The following is a 19,398-nucleotide window of genomic DNA, read 5'->3' on the forward strand; positions in this document are numbered from 1 at the left end:
AGGTTCATGGCGGGTTCTTCCTCCCTATTTATTCTTGGATCACATTCACATTGATGTTTGCTATTGCTTTGTGCGTGCTTGCTTTTTCTTTTGCTGTTTATTTGTGTATTCTGACTCTTGACCTGTGGCTTGCCCATTTGACTGCTCTTTTGGATATCGATTTTGACTCTGCATTGCTTGACTGTTACCGAACCTTGACTAGCTGACCTCCCTTTGTTGTTGTTTGTCTTGCCTGTGTTTTGTGTGTCACATATATAGGAAGGGATCGTCTCCAAGTTGCCGCCTATTATATAGGGTAGGACTAGGCAAACAGGAAGGGACAGTGGGGGGTTACAGCTTAGGACTCACTGTCTCTTGTGCACCTTCCCAGGTTTTCCAGCAGCTTATGGGGAATTGCTGCTCCTATTGCAATTCCCTTACAGTAATACTTTTTAAGCTGAAGTAATTGAAATAATAGCATAGAATAGACCAATCGCACCTCCAGAACATAACAGATGAGGATGGCAGCAGAAGTTTGACATTATTTGATTTTCACACTTAAAGGGGTATTCCCATGACACTTGTTCACTAACCTGCAGGCTGTTGTGCTCTCTTCACTTCCTGCTTTTCTCGGAATATAGGTGGGTGGGGTTTCACTTGCACGGGATTGGTTGTAAATGAATTACCACAGTGTGTAGCTGATGTAGCAGAACTGGATTTCAGTCAGTTTGCATTACATACAGAGATAACGGACTCCCTATCTCAGCCCTTATCAGCCAAATTCAATTAAACTACTGATAAGAGCTCTGAGAAGCTCCGCTACTTAAAAGACACAAACAGCTCAGAGTTGCTGAGAGCAGGCAGCTACATCACTTGAAAAATGAGCAGATAATCCCAAGGGCCATAGAAACGGAGTGTAAACAATGAAGTGAATACATTAAGATAGCGGCCAAACAAAGCAGTTTTGATCAAGTAATGCATTTAGAAAAAGTCTTAAATCCACATAAACTAGCAGTATAGATAGGATTCTTGTGATGGGACAACCCCTTTAATAAAGGGAAAGAAGTCCCCAAAATATGTGTTGTGCTTGTTGCCACTTTGGTGATTTAATGTTGGATGTCAATAAAAAAGTATTCCTCTGGAGAGCATTAAGTTTGTTTTTTTTTTTCCAATTGTGAGCATTTTTTTTATTGGTCACTTGTCAACTATAAAACTGTGAAGTGATAAAGCTAAACAGACCAGTCAATGGGATTTGTTGGGTAGAGGTGGTGTTTGCCATGAGACGAAGGCAACACTATGTTGTGGTTTTCATTTATAACAGAATCCATGATGCATATGTGAACAGATGCTTAATTTATGCTTTCTTTGGAGAGACAAAGTTTTCTAAAAAGTGTATTGAGACTACAATTAATGTATATATGTAAGGCTAGGCATCATCGCTAGGCAGTAAGAAAAGCCTCATCTGACAGTACAAGGCTATGTTAAAATATCGAATATCGATCACTTACTGTTGTGTTTTGACTCATCGTTGTGTTGAAACCCTTTTTCAAAAGCAATTTTTTGGCATAGGACAACATGATCTACTCAAGTAGTTTGAGATATTCAAATGGATCCATGTGATATGTGATCAATTGGCCCAACACCAAGGTATGAAAAATATTCCCATATCAAGATTTTTGCATCACCATGATTTACTGTCTTCCCAGTGGCTTAAACAATAATTACTCAATAGAGGGTATCCTGAAAATCTAGTAAAAGAAAATGTAAGAAAAAGCTGCTATTTTAGATAGAAAAGATCTTTTAAAAGAAACATTGGGAGAAGAAAAAAAATGAAAACAAATTCACCTTCTCTTTCAAATTCAACCCTACGGCATCACGCATCAGATCAGTGATCCATAAACATTGGGCTCTGTTGGAAGCTGACCCTGTATTACATAATAGGGCTATCAAAAAAAGACCTTTAATAACGTTCAGGCATAGCCATACAATAAAAGATCAACTAGTACAAAGCTGCTTTTTACAAAAAAAAAAACAGACTGGTTAAATAAGAGGGTGCCGAATGGTTTCTTTAAAGGGGTTGCCCAGGATAACCTCATAATTAACCCCTAAACTCCCTCTGCCGTTTAACTTCTAGTTTATATAAATTTTAAAAAAAATCGATAATTACCCATATCCCTAGAGCGGTCATGTGACCGCTTCAGGGACACTTTCTTATAATATGGTCAACATCGCTCTTCTTGCTCCCCTATCCCCTGCAATACTTACCAGTTTTCCTGTGTCCGTGGAATGGCTCCTCCCCCTCTTCCTGTCTTCCACAGTGGGTGGAGCTTAGCCCCGGAGACAGGCGGAAGTGGGAGGAGCTAGTAAACGGCCGTATTGCTAGTCAGTAAGTAGGAGTCTTAGTAAGCGAGTGAGGGTGGGAAGGCCTAGGTTTAGTGTCACAGGCAGGGTGGGAGGGATTAGGCTAGTGAGACGCAGGGTATTGTAACCAGAGTGAGAGGGAGTTAGTGCAGCAGCTTACACAGGAAGTATGCACAGCATGTCAACAGACACAGAGGATGCAGCAGCAACCAGAGACACTCAGAAATCACTCCGATAACATACCTTTATTAAAAAAAAAAAAAAAAGATTTTCTGCAGTCTATGCAATTTTTTGCCCTTGGGGAAATTTATGGCTATATTGGCAAGACAATTAGACAACTAAATGAATGCATTACAAAACACTTTAAGTAAATAAGTTCTCCTGAAGGATCCCCAGATTGATACAGTGTATTAGATAAGCGCATAATAGTGATGCAAAGGTTCTTACCCTTGTAGGACTGGAGCATGTGCCAGTTCCGTATAACGGGGGTGATAGGCACAAAATAGTATTGCCCAAACAAGCAAGAATAATTCTGAAGACAAACGCTCTGGGTCCTCTAGGTCTAAATGATAAGAATGATATGAGCATATTTCTGTAAAGAAGGGTTATCGTTAGAGATGAGCGAGTAGTATTCGATCGAGTAGGTAAAAATTCAATCCCACCTTCCATGGCGCTCTAAAATTCGATTCGAGTAGACCTCAATATTCGACTATTCGATCGAATACCTACTTGATCGAATACTACTCGTTCATCTCTAGTTATGGTATAATCTCCCAGCTCAAAAAATAAATTAGAGTCTATTAAAACATCTTCATTGAGAAAATCGGTATAGATGTATTTGTAATCATGAGATATGGAATTGTATTGTTTACTGTATATAAAAAGTGGGGGTCTAAAATTGAAAATATAATGAGTGATTTTTATAATCAAAGGGTTGAAAATATGAATAATATGCAGCCTATGAATGATGCTCATCCTGTTCTTGCGTAGTGCCTGTGTAACTATATATTGCATTGGGATCATTGGTATAATATTCCTGAGACATAGCGCAAGTTGTGTTGTGAAGGAAATGCCTGGCGTCTGATTAGTATGGGAAACGATGGAGTGCGTGGTAGTCGAGGGGCATGGACGGGTGCCAGGGTGCTGCCTATGTCCATTACTATGGTGGGGCTTGGACGGCTCTGTGGGGCTCAGCTACGCCCCTGGAGCAGTGTGCATGCGTTCTTAAATAGTGTCCATGAGTGGTGACTTCCCAATGCTGCCATGGATACAAAGTGTGTCTGTGATAGTGTCCCGATGCTGCCATGGATACAAGGTGTGCAGTGGCGGTTAGGGAGAGGCACTCAGTGCAGCACTGCCCCGACGTCCTCAGCACATTGCACACCTGATTGGACTTAGGTGAGTATTTGCCACAATAAGCAGGTAAGGGTAACTCTCAAAATTGTACAAAGGGGGCCAGAAGAATCAAAGGAAGTGCAAAAATGCTGTTGCTTGAGAGCTGGGTCATCCTCTCTCCGCTTTTGCTGCTGTTTTTATGTCGAAACATGAAATAAAGAACACTTTTTATGGATATACCTATGGTGAGTGCCTCTTTTTATTCTATACTAGCAGGAGGACCCGGCTTTGCACGGGCATATTTCATTTTTTGTTTGTGTAGTGGCCCCATAAGAATTGTCCAGTTTTGCACTGGTGTATTTTGTATATTATTTGTGTGTTTCCATAAGCATCTCAATTCGGATATCAGTGAAAAACCTGCGATCGGTTGTTATGGAGACCTGGAGTAAAGCTGTGTGTATGTGACCTTGTGTAACAGTGTCATCCACAGCGCCCAGCCCCTTTAAAGCTGACATAAGGAAGTGAAGAAAAATGGCTGGGTTGCTATGATAACCTGGAGTAAAACTCTAATATGTGGTACTCTGTGCAGAGCCATGTATCTAATCCTCTGGCATGTGGTATTGTGTGCAGTGGTGCGTATCTAATCATCTGGTGTGTGGAATTGTGTGAAGACGCGTGTATCTATACCATTGGCGCTTGATACTGTGTGCAGACATGCATATTTAATCCTCCCGCGTGGGGTACTGTGTGCTGACTTGTGTATCTAATCCTCCAGCGTGTGGTACTGTGTGCAGATGCGCATATCTAATCCCCGGCGTGTGATACTGTGTGCTGACTTGTGTATCTAATCCTCCAGCATGTGGTACTGTGTGCAGACGTGCATATCTAATACTCCAGTGTGTGGTACTGTGTGAAGACTCGCGTATCTAATCCTTTGACATTTGGTACTGTGTGCAGACACGTGTATCTAACTCTCCCTGTGTTGTATTGTGTGCAGTAGTGCATATCTAATCCTCCGCCATGTGGTATTGTTTACAGGGGAGCGTATCTTTACTTCTTTTTTTTCTTTCTTTTTTAGCTTTTTTTACTGTGGACACTGTTACAGCCTGGGAGCCTACCATCACCCACCTATCCCATGAGTTTATGGAAGCTTGGCAAGAGAGCAGCACCATGTATACCTGGATGGCTTCAGACTTCTTTGGGTAGTAGAACACAGTGGTAAGAAGAAAGGAGGAGGGCTTGTGATGAAGGATATTTGGGGCATTTTTTGTGGTTAATGGACAATAGCGCTGATGCAAGATACTGAACTATCAGCTGTGAGCAGGAGATCTCACTACCTACCAAAGGAACTACCACATGTTATCATGATAACTGCCTATGTCCCCACCTCTGCAAAAACGTTTCAGCCTGTTATATCTACATGCTGTGACCCCCCTCCTCGTGTCCTCCAACCATGGTCGGGCTGTATTATTAACATCACTCCGCACAGAGAACTAAATGATCCTGCAGTGTGTCTGTGTTTCTTTTTAGTTGCTATGATTCCTAGGATTTCTCTATCTGCCATGAGCTTGTATGTGTTTTCTCTCTTGTTATATACTACTGTACTGTCTATGAAACTGTATCACTGAAATTTCCCCATTGTGGGATTATTAAAGGATTATCTTATTTTATCTAATCCTCCATTGTGTGGTATTGTGTAAAAACATGCATATCTAATCCTGCAGCACATGGTATTGTGTAAAGACGTGCATATCTAATCCTGTGGCATGTGTAACTGTGTATAGATGCGCGTATCCAATCCTCCAGCGTGTGGTATTGTGTGCAGTTGCGCATAGCTAATTCTGTGGCATGTGGAACTGTGTTCAGATGTGCGTAACTAATCCTCCTGCATGTGGTAATGTGTGCAGTGGTGCGTATCTAATCATCCTGTATGTAATACTGTGTGAAGACGTGCGTATATAATCCTCCAGCATGTGGTACTGTGTGCAGACATACATATCTAATCCTCCGGCCGGCGTGTGGTACTGTGTGCAGACGCAGGTATTTAATCCTCTGGCATGTGGAACTGTGTGCAGATGCTCATATCTAATCCTTTAGCATGTGAAACTGTGTGCAGACATGTGTATCTAATCATCTGGCATGTGGTACTGTGTGCTGACTTGTGCATCTAATCCTCCAGTGTGTGGTGCTGTGTGTAGATGCGTGTATCTAATCCTCTGGTATGTAAAACTGTGTGCAGAGGCATGCATCTAATCTTCCGGCATGTGTTACTGTGTGCTTACTTGTGTATCTAATCCTCCAGCGTGTGGTACTTTGTACAGACACTAGTATCTAATCCTCTGGCATGTGGAACTGTGTGCAGAGGCACATATCTAATCTTCTGGCATGTATTACTGTGTGCTGACATGCATATCTAATCCTCTGGCACGTCGTACTGTGTGCAGATGCGTGTATGTAACCCTCCCCGTGTGGTATTGTGTGCAGACGTGCATATCTAATCCTCCATTGTGTGTTATTGTGTGTAGTGTTGCATATCTAATCCTCTGGCGTGTGGTATTGTGTGAAGACGTGCATATCTAATCCTCAGGCTTGTGGTACTGTGTGCAGATGTGGTACTGTGTGAAAATACTATGTGCTGACTTGTGTATCTAATCCTCTGGTGTGTGGTTCTTTGTACAGACGCGTGTATCTAATCCTTTGGCGTGTGTAACTGTGGGCAGACGCGTTTATCTAATCCTCGGGCATTTAATACTGTGTGCAGATGCACATATCTAATCTTTTGGCATGTGGTACTTTGTGCAGACGTTTGTATCTAATCCTCCGTAGTGTGGTACTTTGTGCAGACGCGAGTATCTAATCCTCTGGCATGTGATAATGTGTGCTGACCTGTGTATCTAATCCTCCAGCGTGTGGTACTTTGTGCAGACGCATGTATCTAATCCTCTGGCACGTGGCATTTTGTGCAGATGCGCATATCTAATCTTTTGGCCTGTGTTACTTTGTGCAAACGTGCGCATTTAATCCTCTGGTGTGTAGAACTGTGTGCAGATGAGTGTATCTAATCTTCTGCCGTGTGATACTGTGTGCTAACCTGTGTATCTAATCCTCCAGGGTGTGGCACTTTGTGCAGACGCATGTATCTAATCCTTTGGCATGTGGAATTTTGTGCAGACGTGCATATCTAATCTTTTGGCGTGTGTTACTTTGTGCAAACGTGCGCATCTAATGCTCTGGTGTGTAGAACTGTGTGCAGATGTGTGTATCTAATCTTCTGCCGTGTGATACTGTGTGCTGACCTATGCATCTAATCCTCCAGCGTGTGGCACTTTGTAAAGACACATGTATCTAATCCTCTGGCATGTGGAACTGTGTGCAGACGCGCATATCTAATCTTTCGGCTTGTGGAACTGTGTGCAGTCACACGTATCTAATCCTCTGACATGTGATACTGTGTGCTGACCTGTGTATCTAATCCTCTGATGCGTGTATCTCAGCTTGGATATCAGTTTTGGATTGTACATGTGGAGTGACCGTGTGTATGGCAGTTGGAATATGAGTGAAAGACTTGCAGGTTTGTTTTTCGGTACGTCCAAGTGAATTGGGTTCTTGTCTTAAACCTCAGAATAGGACTAAAAGTGCACCTGCCTTGGCTTCTGACAGTCACGGCTTCCAGCTCCGGCGTAGGCCCAAACAAATGGGCCTAGTCCAGAGGGTGCTGTCGCAAGGCGGACGCCGTGGCTGGATCAGCCACGAAATCTGCCTGAAGAAAGGCCAGTTCGCTTCTTCAGGAAAGAAAAGGTATGCATACAGTAGCCTTTCTAAAGGTTACATGAAGATAGGCTTAGTTCAAAAATTTTAGACTCCCTTTAAATTCTGGTATGCTTGTACTGTGGCATCACTTTCTCACATTGCAGGGTTGCTAATAGCTGCCACAGCTCAGCTGTTAGTTATGGAATCCCTGAGAAGTCACTGGTCACTGCTGCTATTGATTTCAAAGTTTTCTATTACGCATGCAATATGCTGACACAATTCTCACAAGTCCCTGTTTACTGAAAAATGCATAAAAATGCGTCCCATGGAAATGACTAAAGATGGTAATAGGTAACGTGACTACAGGTGAGTAGTAGTTTGAGAGGCAGAATTATTATTACATCATGCCTCCTAAGTGTCTTGGTTTCAGTGGGACAGTCCCTGATTCCAGGTGCTGTCCTTCTGCCATGATCGGCAGGAGATATGTCGCTGCTTCTCCTCATCTACGTCTATCTTACGTACAATAGTAGTAAATGTTTTGGGCCATGAAAACTACAGACAACTGCACACATCAATAATTGTAACATTTTCTTGCCAGGAAAAGTTTAGTAGATTCTCTGATATGTTTATTACATTTCTGGTTTATTATGCTTTGACCACATACACTAACTTCCCAGACAATAGATTTGAACATTAATATTACATCACACTATAAATCAATCTAATTTTACAGCTATTATAACTTTCATACTGAACCAGAAGCCTCTTTGGGCAAGATTTTAAGTTTTTTGATCTGTCACTTCATTACACTGTACCTGAAATCTCTAGTTTTCATCTAGTTTTATGAAATAATCTTCTAAAGATTGATAAGGAGCTACCAAGAGCTGCAATTATAGTCAATGTCAAGGTCATGGGGACAATGAGGAATAACAAACTAAGTCTGAACAGTTCAGCCCAGTGCAGTGTTCTATATTAGTGTTGTCACGTTATTATAGGCTTCATGGAATTCCTATTATTGTCATACATCATACACATATTGTATGGGTGTGGGACAAAGGGAGATGACCTTGTTACCATGTCTTGTTGTTCATGGTCCAATGTACTGCAAGTTATGAAGCCTATCTTGGACAGAAAAATGGATATGGGATTAATACCTGTATATACTCCTCAGCTGCACACAAGTTCCAATTATATAGCTAGCCAGTATATAGAGTATATAGTCACTGTATTATTGTGTACCTGGGTTGCACATGCTGTATAGCTGCTGTGGAGTGTGACAGCCCCTGTGATTCTGGAGATTCCTAACGATTGTTACCCCTCCCATTTACTCACCACAAGCACAAAGAGATTTGTGAATTTCTGCTGTAGAGCAGAGAAATGGAGATTAGCAGAGGAGAGCTGAGAAGTCCCCAGTCAGTGCAGCTTTCCACTGCAGTCCTCATGGGTGGCAGGTGTGACCAGTAAACCTCAATGCAGAGGCAGAGAGTAGTGAAGGGGGGGAAAGCTCAGCTGTCTCTTTAAGAGAGCTCCCTCTGACATCACATTGATGAAGAAAAAAGGGAGGAGGGAGAGGGGAATTGTGAATTCTTGGCCACTCAGAGGAGAGAGAGTGCTCCTGAAAAGCTATGTAGAGGAAAGACAATGGGGACCTGAGGATAGACCAAGGCTCCTAACCGATCTCTACAAAGCTATGGCTGCTTTTCCCAGCACTGCAGTCTCCATCCTTCATCTCCACTGAAGCTGCTAACAAGGAACATCCAGGCTCTCCTCTTCCCGAAGATGATGATGATGATGATGATGATGAAATGATTCCCTTTTTAATTAACATCCCCATCTTTGTATTTCCATTGCGTACAAACATGAGAAGCCCCCTCCCTCTGCTCCAGACAGGTCCCCTCCAGTCTTCATTCTTGAACAAATGACTTTACAGTGCCTAGACTTTGGCAAGCTGCAATATTCAGTTCCCATCCCCTCCCCCCATCCGAGATCCAGATCCATACCTACACCAATACATGTAGTTAAATGAATCCTCTTCTCTCCACATATCTTCTGAGAGGGTGACTCAGATCTAGAAAATAATATACTTGCTACTGTACCTGTCTGACGAAAGAAATCACTCATCTGAAGATATTTACATAGAAAAGAAGAAAAAAAAAATCTCTTGACCTAAAACTAGGAATATTATTGTAAAGATTTACCATGTTCTTGAAGCAATAACTATGCAGAGGCTTAGAGAAGACTGCAGCTCATAAAGCCAGTGGATACGGTGAGCATCATGTTTATGTCCTAGTTTATCATAATGTCCTTAATCTTTTCCTTTATACCCCGGTTAACTCCTTCAGGCTAGAACCTTGACCATGACCCTTGAGAGGTAAAATGATATCCCTGATGGTTTGACCTGTATTCTGTTTTCTGATGGCTTCTTGTTTGACAGCCTGGTCTGCTGCATGCAAGTATGTACCTGCATAATATGGGGGTTTTCTATGCTAGGATGCTGGGGATGTCTGGGTACCACGGTGTGATGTGTGTGTATGTGCGGATGTGTGGAGTGAAATAAAGGCTGCTGCTTAACTTAACACATTTATTATGGGATGGAGCCCTATATACTATGTAACCATCCATTGCAACATATTTTTGCACAGAAAAGCCATACTCTTGTTTATGATGTCTTCAGCTGGATTTATGAACCTATATATATGCTGTACAAATCATTGCTGTGACTTTTTCATCTACAACCCTGGTTAAATCATCTGATGGCACACACTACAGTACATTTCATAGTACAATCTGAACTTGTGTGTGTGTGTATATATAATTTATATTTAGTATATCTACTGCGTGTATATTGAATATTACATATGCATAAAATTGCCTTATTACAGTTGAACACAGGGAGTCAGTTACATGTCGGTATAATACAATGGTGTTGCAGATAACATGATTGGACATAGATAAAGTAAAGCTGCCCATAAAGATTTGTGAGGCAGTGATTCATTGAAGGTTCTAGTTTTAGTTCCAGTGGTGGTGTTGGGGAAGGGAGGGGGATGTATTATGCAGATATGCCCCACTAGTGGATTAATTTTAGATGGGGAGGAGCAGATATAAAAAAGTGTGGGAACTAGCAATGATATAGAATTATACACAATTACTTTTTTATTAGTTGGAAGCTGGTACCCTAAAAATAAAAGAAATAGCACCCCCTCTTACCTCCTCCCAAAACCAACTTAGTAAAGGGAACGGGGGGTGAATGCTTGACTTGACAGGAAAAACCTATGAAATCACCCCAAGCATCTTTATTATTTTTGATAAAGGGATAGGGGCAAGAAGTGGAAAAGGGAGGGACTGCAGCAGCATTCTGAAAAAAAAAGAGCTGATTCAATTCCTCTTTGGATACCAAGCTTTTGGCTGAAGGTATGTTTTAGTGAGATGTGTGATCTGCAGGTAGAGGCTGAGGCTGTACTGCAGAGGATTAGAGCAAATGAGGAAGTATTTGCTGTATGGAGGGTGAGTTAAGAACTCTGCTATGTAGTAATAAAGACAAAGGGTCTCTCACTTATCCTATCTTTATACTGTCTGCTGCTATCCAGGACTGCATAGGAAAATGAGACAGCATCTTTCATGGGGTAAAGGGGGATTCTCTTTTAAGGTAAATATGGTTATATGCAATAATTGTATTAAGGTCACTAACATATCTTCCTTGATGTGAATTCATATACATGTAAAAATGATACCCAATATATGTTCTTCAGCATATGGGGAGTTAGTGTCTGTTTAATCAGGTTGTCACATCTCCTGAATATTGTGGCAATATTACACAACTTCTCCTTTACGCCATTGTTTGACAGTATATGAATGAATGTTTTTAGTAAATATAAAAGGTGCTTGAATCCGCTGCCGAACCATTCATAGGCAGTCATGTGTCTACAATTGTTTGCCATAGTCAAATCATAAAAATAATTTGATCCTAAACACTTCCTGTAAAGTTAAAGAATACAAGTTGATATTTTATTTTTACAAACTATATATCTACTTGTCCTTCATTGTCCTTCTCTCTCCAGTACTAAGGATAGTTAGTCCTATAATAGAAAAGAAAAGCATAAAATACATTGTATGGTGAGGGTAAGCAGAAGACAAATATGGAAACTACTGAAATGAAAGGTAAATGGGGCAGGAGATTCTCATTGTAAACTATGGCATAAAGCAAAAGTTTAAATAGAAGCTTGGAGGCAAAATACTGTATCCACTGGAACGTTATGAATGGAAGAAATGTGCTAAACAAAATTAACGTTTAACTAGTTCTTTCCAACATGACCCAATGGATGTTTCATGACCCCATGTTTTAGGGAATTCACATTTTAGTTGCAGTATATAGACATTATCTTATTTCATATTTTATTCAGCAAAGGTAGGCTTTTATTAAGACTAACATTATAGCCTCTGTTTATAAGTGAGCCAAGACAGGTATGATGGGTCCAAATCCCAAATACAGTACATTCTGAAATCCTGGCAGACCCATTGACCTATTTTTCGTATTTTCTATATGAATATAACTGAAGTTTGTCCACTCTTTACCATCAGAACTATCAAAACCTAAAAAGACTAGTATATCTACTGCGTGTATATTGAGTATTACATATGCATAAAATTGCCTTATTACAGTTGAACACAGGATGTTTCATGACCCCATGTTTTAGGGAATTCACATTTTAGTTGCAGTATATAGACATTATCTTATTTCATATTTTATTCAGCAAAGGTAGGCTTTTATTAAGACTAACATTATAGCCTCTGTTTATAAGTGAGCCAAGACAGGTATGATGGGTCCAAATCCCAAATACAGTACATTCTGAAATCCTGGCAGACCCATTGACCTATTTTTCGTATTTTCTATATGAATATAACTGAAGTTTGTCCACTCTTTACCATCAGAACTATCATAACCTAAAAAGAGTTGTCGGCCCATTTAAAATTGTGTAGAAACGACTCAGAATGGGGTAAAAAAATAAATAAAATCCCACTCATGTCACTGATACTGCTGTTCCACCTCTAGTCTGTACTTTCTGACACACAGGAAATAGCTGCCTTAGTCAATGGCTGAGTGGTCACTTCCTGTCTGCAGGAAGTAGAGACCAGCAGGGAGCTCAGGAAGTACTGGAACAAGCTCAGTGGGATGTAGATAAGGTGCATATGATTTTTTATTTATTTTTTATACTATTAAGTGGATTTTCTAATTATTTATCTGTCAAACAACTTCATTCATGGAAACGAATAATGTCCATCCCAGACTGTTGTAACAGCAAGTAAAGACCTTTCCAGTTTTGTGTTACTGGAAAGTCAAGTTTAAAGGTTTTAAAACCTTATGCAAGTTTACCTTACCTAGTCACAGGGGGTAGAAAACAGTTTCATCTGGTCATACAGTCATTACACTAGATCGCAACTTGTGCAGCATGACTGACAATGTCCCTCACTTCAGACCTCAGATTGATATCCTACATAATAGTAAGCCTCACAGGGTGTGATCTGTCACAACTACTGCAATACTAGAAGAAGCTGCTCCTTGCACCTATGACTAGTTAAAGGGGTATTCCCACGTCGCATACTCACCAGTCTTCGTTGCTGTAAAGTCTTCCTGCTTTGTTGCGTCATTGGTGGGTTACATATGCAAAGCCAGCGGCGAGATGCCGCTGGCCTTGTGTGCACGCTCATAGATGGTGAGACCAGTCTAGCCTTCACAATGCTATTACAGCGGATGCTGGGTCTGTATTCGCATTGTGAAGGCTAGGCTGGTCTCACCATCTATGAGCGTGCACGCAGGGCCAGCGGCATCTCGCCGCTGGCTTTGCATATGTGAATACAGACCCGGCATCCGCTGTAATAGAGAGGCGGATGCCGGGGACGGTTAGACGCCGGCACAGATGCCTGCAACATCACTATGCTCCTGCCCTGCATGAAGCCAGCAGCGGCAGGAGCGATGCTGTTATTCCGCTCCTCCGCTGCTGGCTTCATGCAGGGCAGGAGCATAGCGATGTTGCAGGCATCTGTGCCGGCGTCTAACGGTCCCCGGCGTCCACCTCTCTATTACAGCGGGTGCCGGGTCTGTATTGGCGGCCCCTTCCCCCCAAAGGGTAAACTACCCCCCCCTCCAGGCTCGCACTTAGCCCCTCCTCCCTCCCCACTCAGAGCAGCAGATACATCACTTGACTTATGACCAGATAAGTCAAGGGATGTGTAAAAAAAAAAAAGAATAAAGTAAGATAGTGGACAAACAAAGCAGTTTTGCTGAAGCAGTGTATTTAAGAAAAGCCTTACATTCACATTAACAAGCAGTATAGATAGGATCCTTGTGATGGGGCAACCCCTTTAAGATAAATTTGCATAAGGTTTTAAAAGCTTATAACTTGACTTTGCAACATATGTTACAGCAAATAATTATCTTTTAAGTCCCACGTTGCGGAAAAGCTATTTTTTCTTGTTGAAGATTTTGTTGCAGTTTTTTGAGCCAAAGCCAAGAATGCCTACAAAAGGGATAGAAAATATATAGGAAGTTCATATACATCTCCCTTCTGCTCAATTCACTCCTTGCTTTGGCTCATAAAACTGCAACACAATCTGAAACAAAAATATCTACATTTCTGTAACATGGGGTCTCAGCCTTCAATGGTGCCCCTCAAAAAGCTTTCAGCTGATGTTTAGGCAGGAAAAATACAAAAATATGGAGAGAGGTTAAATAATTAAGTACAATTATTAATGGTTGTGTAACAGCTACTGGTATTTATCACGTGAAATATCTACATAGATGTCACTAGCCACTCAGTTTGCACAGTTTCAGATAAAATGTTTTAGGCAGATCTTGCAGATTTTGCTGCAGTTTTTTGAGCCTAAACCAAGAATGGCTAAAAAAGAACAGGGAAACATATAAGAAGCTCTTATATATCTCCCTTCTTCTTAATCCACTCTTGGCTTTTGCTAAAAAAAAAAACGCAGGAAAAACTGTTACAAAAAAAGCAGCTTTTCCACAACATGGGGCCTCAGCCCTATATACTGTATAAAAGTGTCCCCTTTCACTGATGAAAGAAGTACATTTTGTTTTCCCACAAGTATATAATATCAAGGACAATTCTTTAGCACTTTGTAATAAAATCTAGCTCAAAAGCATCCTGGTTTCAATCTGACATACTGGAATGATCTACAGTACTAAGTTTGCTGTTTTGGTGTACCTGTTTTCTGGATTTTAACTTTTAGAATTGCAATAATCAAACTCTGATCACTTTTTGCATCTTTGTAATTATCTATTGTCGTTTAGTTGTGGCTAAGGGTTGGTTCACACTAGCGCTTGTATTCCTTCCGGAAGGAGTCCGCATCATCATTCGTGCCCGCAGTGCGCGGCAAGCACACAGAGCCCATTATAGTCTATGGGGTCCGTGTGCTTTGACAGCACATCGCTTCCAACTGCAATTGAATTCCGTCCTGGGGGTGTCCATGCGGACTCCTTCCGGACAGAATACAAGCGCTAGTGTGAACCAACCCTAAAACTATAGTTTACCAAAACCATCCAGAGTGCAGTCTTATATGGGTTTATCTGGCATTGATACAAACCCAGATGCTGTATAATGATTTTATGGCATTACTGTTCTGAGATTTATGAATTTAGAATTGTTTTCTATCATTCTCATTTATCTTACACAATTGATCATTTATATAGATCAGGGATTGAAAAGACTGACACGAGAAACATATTTTCCTGGCATGGCAGCCCAGTGGTTTCGTTCGGACCAAACACGACCGAAATAAAACAGCCATTATTATACTGGGGGGTCTCTTCAGATCCCAGAATATAATAAGCAGAGGCCCAGGAGAGGTGGTCAAAAATAAAGAACAATGTTACTAACCTTCCCTAAACTCCGGTGACGCTTCCTGTTCTGCACTTCTGCCTGATGTCAGAGACCTCAGGGGTTACATCAGTGTCATGACGCATAATGATGCCAAAATGATCCCTGAGATCCAATCAGTTATCGCTGACGTCAGGCAGAAGCGCTGAAGAGAACAGAGAGAGAATTGCGCAAGTCCAGATAAAGTCAGTAACAGGTCTGAAGAGATCCCAGATTATAATAATAACTCATGAGTGGTGAACGCCAAAAATATTAGGTTATACTGTGTGGAAGCCGCTATGGGACATTGTACTGTGGAAAGGGGGGGGGGGGGCATAATGGGACCTTAAACTGTATGGAGGGCCGCTAAGTGAAATGATATCATGTGGAGGGGACACTGTAGATTATTATAATATTTGGAGGGGACACTGTAGATCATAATAATATGTGGAGGGGACACTGTAGATCATTATAATATGTGGAGGGGACTCTGTAGATCATTATAATATGTGGAGGGGCCTGTGTAGATCATTATAATATGTGGAGGGGACACTGTAGATTATTATAATATTTGGAGGGGACACTGTAGATCATTATAATATGTGGAGGGGCCTGTGTAGATCATTATAATATGTGGAGAGGACACTGTAGATCATTATAATATGTGGAGAGGACACTGTAGATCATTATAATATGTGGAGAGGACACTGTAGATCAGGCATGTCAAACTCGGGGTACCCCGAGGGCCACATGAGTAACAAGAGGTTATAGCGAGGGCCGCACACAGCAGCTAATGTCACACACGTATTTTAACAGCAGTCATGAAAACAAGATATGAAGTAGTAATATGTAACAGCAACTAATATATTTAACAAAAATACAGCAATTAAAAACTAAACATTTATTTGCTATAATTTTTTTCAATCTTTTTTAGATAAGTGGTGATCAGTCAGCCTTGTTCTCTGAGAAGATTTTGTTAGTTTCATAAAAGAAAATTATCTGTTTACATATACACCCTTCATCTGCCCCCAGTTTCATGTCCCTTCCATCTCTGCCCCCCAGATTCATGTCCCCCATCTCTGCCCCCCAGATTCATATCCCCCATCTCTGCCCCCCAGATTCATGTCCCCCATCTCTGCCCCCCAGATTCATGTCCCCCCCATCTCTGCCCCATATTCATGTCCCCCCCATCTCTGCCCCCATATTCATGTCCCCCCATCTCTGCCCCCATATTCATGTCCCCCCATCTCTGCCCCCATATTCATGTCCCCCCATCTCTGCCCCCAGATTCATGTCCCTCCTCCATCTCTGCCCCCAGATTCATGTCCCCCCATCTCTGCCCCCAGATTCATGTCCCCCCATCTCTGCCCCCAGATTCATGTCCTCCATCTCTGCCCCCAGATTTATGTCCCCCCTCCATCTCTGCCCCCAGATTCATGTCCCCCCTCCATCTCTGCCCCCAGATTCATGTCCTCTCCATCTCTGCCCCCAGATTCATGTCCCCCATCTCTGCCCCAGATTCATGTCCCCCCTCCATCTCTGCCCCCAGATTCATGTCCCCCCTCCATCTCTGCCCCCAGATTCATGTCCCCCATCTCTGCCCCCAGATTCATGTCCCCCATCTCTGCCCCCAGATTCATGACCCCCTCCATCTCTGCCCCCAGATTCATGTCCCCCATCTCTGCCCCCAGATTCATGTCCCCCCTCCATCTCTGCCCCCAGATTCATGTCCCCCCTCCATCTCTGCCCCCAGATTCATGTCCTCTCCATCTCTGCCCCCAGATTCATGTCCCCCCTCCATCTCTGCCCCCAGATTCATGTCCTCTCCATCTCTGCCCCAGATTCATGTCCCCCATCTCTGCCCCCAGATTCATGTCCCCCCCATCTCTGCCCCCAGATTCATGTCCCTCCTCCATCTCTGCCCCCAGATTCATGTCCCCCCCATCTCTGCCCCCAGACTCATGTCCCCCATCTCTGCCCCCAGATTCATGTCCTCCATCTCTGCCCCCAGATTCATGTCCCCCCTCCATCTCTGCCCCCAGATTCATGTCCTCTCCATCTCTGCCCCAGATTCATGTCCCCCATCTCTGCCCCCAGATTCATGTCCCCCCTCCATCTCTGCCCCCAGATTCATGTCCCCCCTCCATCTCTGACCCCAGATTCATGTCCCCCCTCCATCTCTGACCCCAGATTCATGTCCCCCATCTCTGCCCCTAGATTCATGTCCCCTCCATCTCTGCCCCCAGATTCATGTCCCCCATCTCTGCCCCCAGATTCATGTCCCCTCCATATCTGCCCCCAGATTCATGTCCCCCATCTCTGCCCCCAGATTCATGTCCCCCCTCCATCTCTGCCCCCAGATTCATGTCCCCCCTCCATCTCTCTCCCCAGATTCATGTCCCCCCTCCATCTCTGCCCCCAGATTCATGTCCCCCCTCCATCTCTGCCCCCAGATTCATGTCCCCCCTCCATCTCTGCCCCCAGATTCATGTCCCCCATCTCTGCCCCCAGATTCATGTCCCCCATCTCTGCCCCCAGATTCATGACCCCCTCCATCTCTGCCCCCAGATTCATGTCCCCCATCTCTGCCCCCAGATTCATGTCCCCCCTCCATCTCTGCCCCCAGATTCATGTCCCCCCTCCATCTCTGCCCCCAGATTCATGTCCTCTCCATCTCTGCCCCCAGATTCATGTCCCCCCTCCATCTCTGCCCCCAGATTCATGTCCTCTCCATCTCTGCCCCAGATTCATGTCCCCCATCTCTGCCCCCAGATTCATGTCCCCCCCATCTCTTCCCCCAGATTCATGTCCCTCCTCCATCTCTGCCCCCAGATTCATGTCCCCCCCATCTCTGCCCCCAGACTCATGTCCCCCATCTCTGCCCCCAGATTCATGTCCTCCATCTCTGCCCCCAGATTCATGTCCCCCCTCCATCTCTGCCCCCAGATTCATGTCCTCTCCATCTCTGCCCCAGATTCATGTCCCCCATCTCTGCCCCCAGATTCATGTCCCCCCTCCATCTCTGCCCCCAGATTCATGTCCCCCCTCCATCTCTGACCCCAGATTCATGTCCCCCCTCCATCTCTGACCCCAGATTCATGTCCCCCATCTCTGCCCCTAGATTCATGTCCCCTCCATCTCTGCCCCCAGATTCATGTCCCCCATCTCTGCCCCCAGATTCATGTCCCCTCCATATCTGCCCCCAGATTCATGTCCCCCATCTCTGCCCCCAGATTCATGTCCCCCCTCCATCTCTGCCCCCAGATTCATGTCCCCCCTCCATCTCTCTCCCCAGATTCATGTCCCCCCTCCATCTCTGCCCCCAGATTTATGTCCCCTCTCCATCTCTGCCCCCAGATTCATGTCCCCCATCTCTGCCCTCAGATTCATGTCCCCATCTCTGCCCCCAGATTCATGTCCCCCATCTCTGCCCCCAGATTCATGTCCCCCATCTCTGCCCCCAGATTCATGTCCCCCCTCCATCTCTGCCCCCAGTGTCATGCCATTCCCTCCTTCATCTGCCCTCTGTTTCACGTTCCACACACATTAAAGAGGACCTTCTTCACAGCACAGCCAATCGCGCTGTGCTGTGAGAGCCGGGAGGAACGCCCCCTCCCTCTGCTCGCAGTACTCATCCATAGACGAGTATTATCAGGGAGGGAGGGGGCGTTCCTCCCGGCTCTCACAGCACAGCGCGATTGGCTGTGCTGTGAAGAAGGACGTCTCTGACTGAGTGTCAGAAACGCCCTTCTGACCATAGAAGAGCTACGGTACTGGACCGTAAGCTCTTCACACTGGGCCCACATCGGGAAAGCTGACAGTGTGCTGAACTCAGCGCACTGTCAGCTTTCCGGCAGTATATAGAACTGCCTTACCTTGTCCGACGACTCCAAGTCCTCGCTCCCTCGCCGCACTCTCTCTCGCACGCTAACAGTCGTAGACGCGATGTGACGTCATCATGTCACATCATGTCTACACAGCAGCGTGTAGCCGCGTGAGTATTGCACCTCTGCGGCCCGCACAAAAGTTTCAAACTTTGTCTCTAAACTTTAGAGACAAAGTTTGAGACTTTTGTGCGGGCCGTAGATATGCCTGTAAAGGGCCG

General features: G+C 43.8%; 1 protein-coding gene across 1 annotated transcript in view; it reads left to right on the forward strand.

Moving 5' to 3' along the window:
- Window positions 1–9,032: 9,032 nt before the first annotated feature.
- CACNG7 (calcium voltage-gated channel auxiliary subunit gamma 7) overlaps window positions 9,033–19,398 on the forward strand; it is a 163,552-nt gene continuing 153,186 nt past the window's right edge. Inside the window, exon 1 of the mRNA XM_075276806.1 lies at window positions 9,033–9,691. The gene's annotated coding sequence lies outside the window, so the exon portion shown is untranslated. The remainder of the gene's footprint in view (window positions 9,692–19,398) is intronic.

This window comes from Leptodactylus fuscus, chromosome 6, assembly GCF_031893055.1.
Source record: "Leptodactylus fuscus isolate aLepFus1 chromosome 6, aLepFus1.hap2, whole genome shotgun sequence".
Classification (NCBI taxonomy): Eukaryota; Metazoa; Chordata; class Amphibia; order Anura; family Leptodactylidae; genus Leptodactylus; species Leptodactylus fuscus.